This window comes from Castor canadensis, chromosome 12 (genome assembly GCF_047511655.1).
Source record: "Castor canadensis chromosome 12, mCasCan1.hap1v2, whole genome shotgun sequence".
NCBI classification, from domain to species: Eukaryota; Metazoa; Chordata; class Mammalia; order Rodentia; family Castoridae; genus Castor; species Castor canadensis.
The window spans coordinates 61559127-61567102 of NC_133397.1; positions in this window are offsets into that span (position 1 = coordinate 61559127).

Below are 7976 nucleotides of genomic sequence, written 5' to 3' on the forward strand. Positions count from 1 at the left end.
TATTCAACATGAATATATATAATTGTCATTTCTTTTTATAGTTAAATAATATTCTGAAGTCTAAATATACCACCTTTTGTTTACCCGTTGGTTTATGGACATATAAGTTGTTTCCGGTTTTGACTGTTATGGATAATGCTGCACATTTTTGTGTAAACTGGACATATGTATTCGTTTCTCTTGGATATACTCCTAGCAGTGGAATTTCTGGGTCAGATGGTAGCTCAGTTTAATCTTTTGAGGAAATACCACACTATTTTTCAAAGCAGCTGTACACTTTTTACATTCCTATCAGCAATATTTAAGGGTTCCATGTGTCCACATTCTCAACAACCCTGTTAGTATCTTGTTTTGGTATAGCCATATTAATGTGTGAAGTGATATCTCACTGTACTTTTTTCATTTCCCTATCAGTTAATGATGTTCGCCATATCTTCCTGTTCTTTTTTGCCATTTGTATATCTTCTCTGAAGAAATGTCTATTTGATCTTTGCCCATTTTTAGTTGGGTTGTTTGCCTTTTCATAATTGAGATATAAGAGTTTTCATATATTCTAGACCCAAGGCCTTTATCAATGATTTACAAATATTTTCTTCCAATCTATGTACTATATTTTCACTTCCTTTATAGTGTCCTTTGAAGCATAAGAGCTTTAAATTTTGAGTATGCTAGTTTATTTTTTCTTTGTTTCATTGAGTGTCATATCTAAAAACTCATTGCCTAATTCAAGGTCATAAAGATTTATCTTAGAGCTTTATAGGCGCCACTGTTACGTCTTTTATCCATTGGATTAATTTTTGTATACTGTGTAAGTAGAGGCCTGTCCTCATTCTTTTTCATGTGGATATTCATTTGGCCCACTCTTTGGAAATACTATTCTTTCTCCTATTGAATTTTATTGGCAAAAAATCACATGATCACTAATGCAAGGGCTTATTTCTGGACTCCAATTCTATTCCACTGACACATGTGTCTATCCTTAAGCCAGCACCACACTTCCTCAGTAACTGTAGACTTACAGTAAGTTTTGATCAGGATTTGGGAGTCCTCCTACTTTTTCAAGATAGTTTTGGCTATATTGAATCCCTTAAATTTCCATATAGATTTAAAAATCAGCCTGTCAATTTCCGAAAAGAAGCCAGCTTGAATTACAATGAGTATTGTATTAAATCTGTGATCAATTTGTGTAGTATTGCTACCTTACAATATTGTTTTCTGATCAATGAACATGGAATATCTTTCTACTTATTATGGTCTTCTTTGATTTCTTCCAACTAAGTTTCACAGTTGTCAGAGAACATGCTTTGTACTTCTGTTAAATCTAAGTATTTTCTTCTTTTAATGCCATTGTCAATGGAATTTTTAAAATTTCATTTCAGACTACTTATTACTAGTGCATAGAAATGTAATTGATTTGCATATATTGATCTTGTATTCTGCATCCCTGCTGGACTCATTAGTTTTAGTAAATTTTATGGGTTTCTTGTAATTTTTAATGTACAAGATTATGCTATCCATAGACATAGTTTAACTTCTTCCTTTCAAATCTGGATGTCTTTATTTTCATTTTATTGCCTGATTTCTCTGGCTACAACTTACAATACAGTGTTGAACAGAAGTGGCAAGAGTAGATTGTTTTGTTCCTAATCTAAAAGGGTAATCATTCACTTGTTCACCATAATTGTGACATTAGCTGTGGAGTTTTCATAGATTCCCTTTATCAAGTTGAAGTTCATTCCAATCAAAATTCACTGAGTATTTTATCATGAGAAACTGAAATTTTGTCAAATACTCTTTTTGTGTCAACATAGATTTTTGTCCTTTATTCTATTGATATGGTATATGACATTGATTTCCAGATGTTAACTAAACTTGCATTCTGGGGATAATTGTACACCAGTTTGCCATGGTGTACAAGCCTTTTTAATATGTTACTGGATTTCACTTGCTAGTGTTTTGTTGAAGATTTTTGCATACACAATAGATGTTGGTGTGTAGATTTTTTTTCTTATGATATCTTTGTCTGCTGTTAATATTGGGGTAATACAAGTCTCATAGAATGAGGCAGAATTGTTTGCTCTTCTATTTTTTGGAAGAGTTTGTGAATAACTGGTATTAATTCTTCTTTAAAGTTTGGCCTGAGTTGTTCTTTGTGGGTAGGTGCTATTACTATAATCACTTACATTACTAATCGAATTCCTTTAGTTGTTATATTTCTATTCATATTTTCTATTTTTCCTGAGTTCCTTTGGTAGGTTGCGTTCTTACAGGAATTTGTCTATAATATCTAAATTATTTCAGGTGTTGGCAGTAATTGTCCAGAATATTCCCTTGTAATCCTTATCTCTGTAGCAATGTCTCCTTTTTATTCTCAATTTTAATCTCTTTTTTTATCAGCCTAGCTAAAAGTTTTACCAATTTTGTTTATCTTTTCAAAAGCCAACTTTTAGTTTCCCTGATTTTCTCTTTTGTTTTCATTCCTCTCAAATCATTTCCTAATTTCCCATGTGATTTCTTCTTTGGCCAATTTGTTACACAGGAGTATGTCATTTACTTTGTACACATTGTATATTCTCCAAGTTTCTTTATATTATAGCCCAACAAATTGCCTATTCTGCAGTTCTTCTTTTTCTTCTTCTTCTTGTGGTACTGGGATTTGAACTCAGGGCCTTGCTCCTTGCTAAGTAGGCATTCTACCACTTGAGCCATTCTGCTAGCCCTTGAGTTTTTTTCTTAATGGTTGCTCTAGAACTTACCAGTACCATTTCAGTGTATCACAACTGATTTCATATTTATGCAGACTTAATTCTAGGGAAATATTGAAATATTCTTTGTTCATTTGTTTTATTTTTGTTCTGTGAGGATTTAGATTATGGTGGGGGTCACTTATTCATAGCCTAAAGAACCTTCATTAATAATTCTTATAAGGCAGGACTTCTAGCAACAAATCCTCTGAGTTCTTGTTTTATTGAAAACTGGATTTTTTCAGGTAATAGACTTTGACAACTCTAGATTCTCATTTCCCTGCTTCTCCCTCTGGGACTTTGTTTTGGCATTTGCTTCTGTTTTTAGTGAGTTGGATGAGCTATTTTAGCAATGTCTTTACCCCCTGGTTATGAAGCCTCTAATCCAATTGCTACAGGGTGCAGCCCTGGGCAGTCTCTAAACAAGATACTCTGTCTCTGTGTCTCTGCTAAACTATCCACCTTCCAATTAGCATCTACTAGTTGCCAGCTTATTGCTCTATGTTCTATGAGGCCCTGGAGAATAAACTGCTGTTTGGGCTGATTCCTTTGCAGAGGTCAGTTTTGCAGCTAATCTTCAAAAACTAGGGTTTGTAATAACCCTCGGAGGGAACTTCTAAGCTGTCATTCTCTGGTTCCCTCTGACAAACTAGCTGGCCAACAGGTTAGATTGTTTTCAATTGCTTACCACCACAATGTGCATTGTTTTTAGAGCACATTGTTTTTAGGCTTGAATGTCCCCACACTGTTACATATTAAATAATTTCCTTTGGTGAAGATCTTTGGCTCTCATTTTGTTTGCTTTGTTTTTCTTTTTGTTTTTGTTTTGAGGCAGGGTGTCACTATGAAGGCCAGGATAGCCTGAAACCCACTATGTAGCCCAGGCTGGCCTCAAACACATGATCCTCCTGCCTCAGCCACCTGAGTGCTCAGATTATAGGCGTGATATACTACATCCAACCTGGAGCTCTGGATTCTAATGGACTGACTGGGCATCACCCCCGAGTCCCTGCTGTGGAGCTGAGGGCAGGAAGAGTAGCCCACTTCTCTCGGTGAGTCCCTGCTTTATGAGCACAGTTCTGGACAGGAACAGTAGCTTCTGGTCGCCTCAATTTGCCTCTCCCAACATGGATCCTATACCCTAGGAGCAAGGTAGGCCAAGGGTGATCAGAGCCCCAATAGTCTTAACTTGTGCCTTGTGTAGAACATCTGCCCTATTAGTGGGGGGCTGGATAGAGAAAGGGATCTCTCAATCCCTTAGCTGTACTCACCAGGAACTTAGCCTCTACAACTTGGAACTGGGAACAGGAAGGAGAGGCAAGTTGGCATCTTGTGCCTCCCAGTGACATATTCTATCTCGTAGATGAGGAAAGGAGCCCAAACTTCTTGGCCACTTACCCATATTGGAGCTTTGGTCATCACTCTGATATGGAGAGGGGAGCGGATGGGTGATGGCTCAAATGCCACAGATTCTCACTCTTCTTACTGAGATTTAGTAGATTTTCTTGGATGTTTCTTAATTTTTGTATGCCTTAAGACAAGGCCCAGAGACTTTAAACATTGATTTTAAAAATAATTTTCATCTATTTTGGTTGTTTCCTGGGGAGCGGGTCTACAGAGTTCCTTAAGTGGAGGTTGAGCATAGAGGTTTGATACCAACTTATTGTAAATCTCGGGTCCAGAAGACAATTATGTTCTGGCTGCCTCCTGAGATCCTCTGAATGAATAGAAGACTCAGTTTCTATTCTTATTAAATAACCTTCTGGATCTGACTGCCTCGTGGTAACTGCCAATCTAGAAACACCCAGTGGAGGGAAGAAGACACCTGCCCACGTGACACTCTGCTGATCCTTTGGAATGGCTCTGAGGCTGAAGAAAAGGTTGTACTCAGACTGAACGTGATGATGGAGAGACTGGGAAATGAGCACGTGGCTGGGAAACGTGCTTCTGATGTTCCTGACTGGAACAGACCTCTCACCTCTCGATACATGAACAACAGATACTTGTCTTTCTCCAAATCTGGTCCCAAGATGCAGACATTCCCTCCCTAACCTGTCAGGACCTGTCATCGAAGTTTCTTTTCTCCTCTGAATGGAACCATCCACCCTAACAAGACAGCATTGTTTCCCCTGGATACCCAGATGCTGACCTGAAAGTCCCGATCCTACCCATTACCACCACAGCCAGAACCCAGACCCACTACTAGAGGACCCCTCCACCCCTCCACCCCTCCACCCCTCCACCCCTCCACCCTTCCATCCAGGCCCAACCACCCCCACTCCATCTCCCTCCCTCCCTCCCGCTTCCCCATCCTGCTACCACCCTTGGGTAAGCACATGAGGGTGGGCCTCCAGCCCTAGGCCCATGAGAGGGTTTGCCCTACAGACAAACTACCACTGGGGCTCCAGGAATAATTCTTCCCACTCACCTACCCCTCCCCAACAGTGCAGGGACAAATGTCAAAGTCCCCTGGAGCCTCTCAGTGCCCCAATTATTTTACCCAATGGAAGATTTTAACCCAGACACTTCTTTTTCTTTCTTTCTTTCCTTCTTTCTTTCTTTCTTTCCTTCTTTCTTTCTTTCTTTCTTTCTTTCTTTCTTTCTTTCTTTCTTTCTTTCCTTCTTTCCTTCCTTCCTTCCTTCCTTTTTCTTTTCTTTTCTTTTCCTTTCTTTCTTTCTTTCTTTCCTTCCTTCCTTCCTTCCATTCCTTTCTTTCTCTCCTTCCCTTCCTTCCTTTTTTTTTTCCTTTATTTCTTTTTTTCCCCCCAGTACTAGGCCTTGAACTTGCTAGGCAAGGGCTCTACCACTTGAGCCATACCCCCAGTCCTCTTTGCTTTAGTTTATTTTTAAAATAGGGTCTCACTTTTTGCCCTGGGCTAGATTAGAACTACAATCCTCCTACCTATACCTCCAAGGAGCTGGAATTACAGGTATATGCCATTATACCTGGCTTGTTTGTTAAGATAGTGTCTCACTAACTTTTTTGCCCTGGCTGGCCTTGGACTTTCAATCCTCCCAATCTCCATTTCCCAAGTAGCTGGGATTACAGGCACCAGCCACCACACTTGGTCAACCCCAGGAGCTTTTTACTAGCCAGGCTTTGGTTGAAAATGACAAAAATTCAATCAAACTAGTGTAAGCTTCAAGAGGATCCTAGGTGGCTTAGAGGACATGGGGGAGGAACAGGCCTTGGGCATGGGACCTGGTGTGTGGCAACAGCACCTCTCTAGGTCCCGCCCCCTCCTCTCTGAGTGTGCCTCCTCCCCAGCCTTCCATCTCCCTTACCTTACCTCTCCCTTCCAAGTGGACTTTAATCTTTCTCTGGGCATTTTCTGTTGTCAGTCCTGAAATGTGGTCCAATGTCTTATTCCACCAGGCAGTTATGATGAGCTGCATAACTCTAGCTAAGGTCTCTGTTCAGCACCTATAGCCTCCTGCCTCCCTCTAATGACCCCTCTCCCTCAGGGTCACTGTTTCTTGCCTCCCCAGAAAGAAGACTATGGCAGGAATACCTTAAAGTGGTTCTCAACCCTGGCTACATTTGAAAATCACCTGGGGATTTTAGAAATATCAATGTCTGGGCCCCAAATCAGCTCAATTAAATTGAATCTGTTGGTATTAGTCCTTCGTATTAGTCTTTACTCCTTAAAGAATCCTAATCACCTAGCAGGTATGTGAAACACTGGCATAAGGACTGTATAATATTCCAGGTGAAGACAATCAGGAGAAACTTTCAGAGGTCCTGAAATGCACCTGTTGTCATTATTATGACCCCTAAAACCCCAAAAGCAACCATAGCCACAGAATCCTCCCAGCCACCAGGAAATTCTCACACTTTTATCCTTGCAAAGCATCATTACTTTATCTTAATGTGAAGTCAGTTAGTAAGGCCTGCATGGAACAAAAAGCAGCATGATTTGCCAGTTTTGAGAGTGCATAGGACTGCCAACTCCTGATCAGTGGGGTTGGGGGCAAGTGAGCTCTCAGAGGAGGCTCCCAGAAAGGAGAATAGGTGCTTCTGGGTGGAGAATCTGTATTATCTTCCCTCTCTGCAAGTCTCTATAACCTTAGGGAACCCTCCCTCCTCCTTCAGTTTTCCCAGGGCAAATCCCTGAACTGTTGGGGTGTAGAGGAGAGATGGTGGGAAGAAGTGGGCAGTGAGATCAGGTGTGCTCAGAGATGGCCCTGGAGCCATCTCCGCTAAGCTTGGAACTGTTCTTCTTAGAAGGAGTGAGAATTCAAGCAACAGTATTGCTTGGTCACTGTTTTAGCCACTGTGACAAAATACTTGAAACAATTTAAAAGGAAGAAGGATTTACTTTGGCGCTTGGTTTCAGAGGTTTCAGTCCATAACCAACTGGCTCCATTGTTTCTGGCCATGGTGAGACAGAAGGGCATGGCTGCCGGGAAGAAGAGAAAGAGATGAACAGAAGGGAACAAGATATACCCTTCAAAGGCACAACCCCAGTGACCTACTTTCTCCAGTCAGGCCTTGACTCCTACTTTTCACCACCAATGGATTAAGAGAGTAATTAGGTCAGCGCTCTCATGATCCAATCACATCTCAATGATTGGATCTACCAGCTAGGACGAAGCCTTCAACACATGAGCCTTCTGGGGGAGTCTTCATATCCAAACCCTAACAGTTTAGATAGCTATACTTATACATAGATACACAGTAAAAAGTCAAAAGGCAAACTGAGGAAAATATTGACAAGAAATATAACATAGTCACCAATAAATTTTATATACCAATAAGAAACACAGTAAGACCCTTAAGGAACAATGTGAATAAGCAGATAATTCCCAGAAGAGAAAAACACTGATTAAATGTTTAACCTCTGTTAAAAAGCCACACTCAAATTTCCACTATCAAATTGGTAAACATTTATTTAAAATCATAACATCCAGTGCTGGCAATGGTTTGAGTAGCCTTTTAAATAATAGCAAATGCAGAAATAGTACCTGGGCTGCTAGCACTGGCCTCACTACTTGCATGAGCCCCATTTTTCTGAGGCAGAAACTAAGACATAGAGGTCAATAACTGGCCCAAAGCCACACTGCTTCACCGCAGGTGGAAGTGAAAGTGAATGTAAAACCTTTCTGGTGTGGGATTGGAAACCCATATCAACAGGTAAAAAATATCAATGCCTCTTCACCTAGTAATTTATTTTGTTTTGTTTTATTTTATAGACAGGGTTTTGCTATGTAGCTGAGGCTGGCCTCGAACAC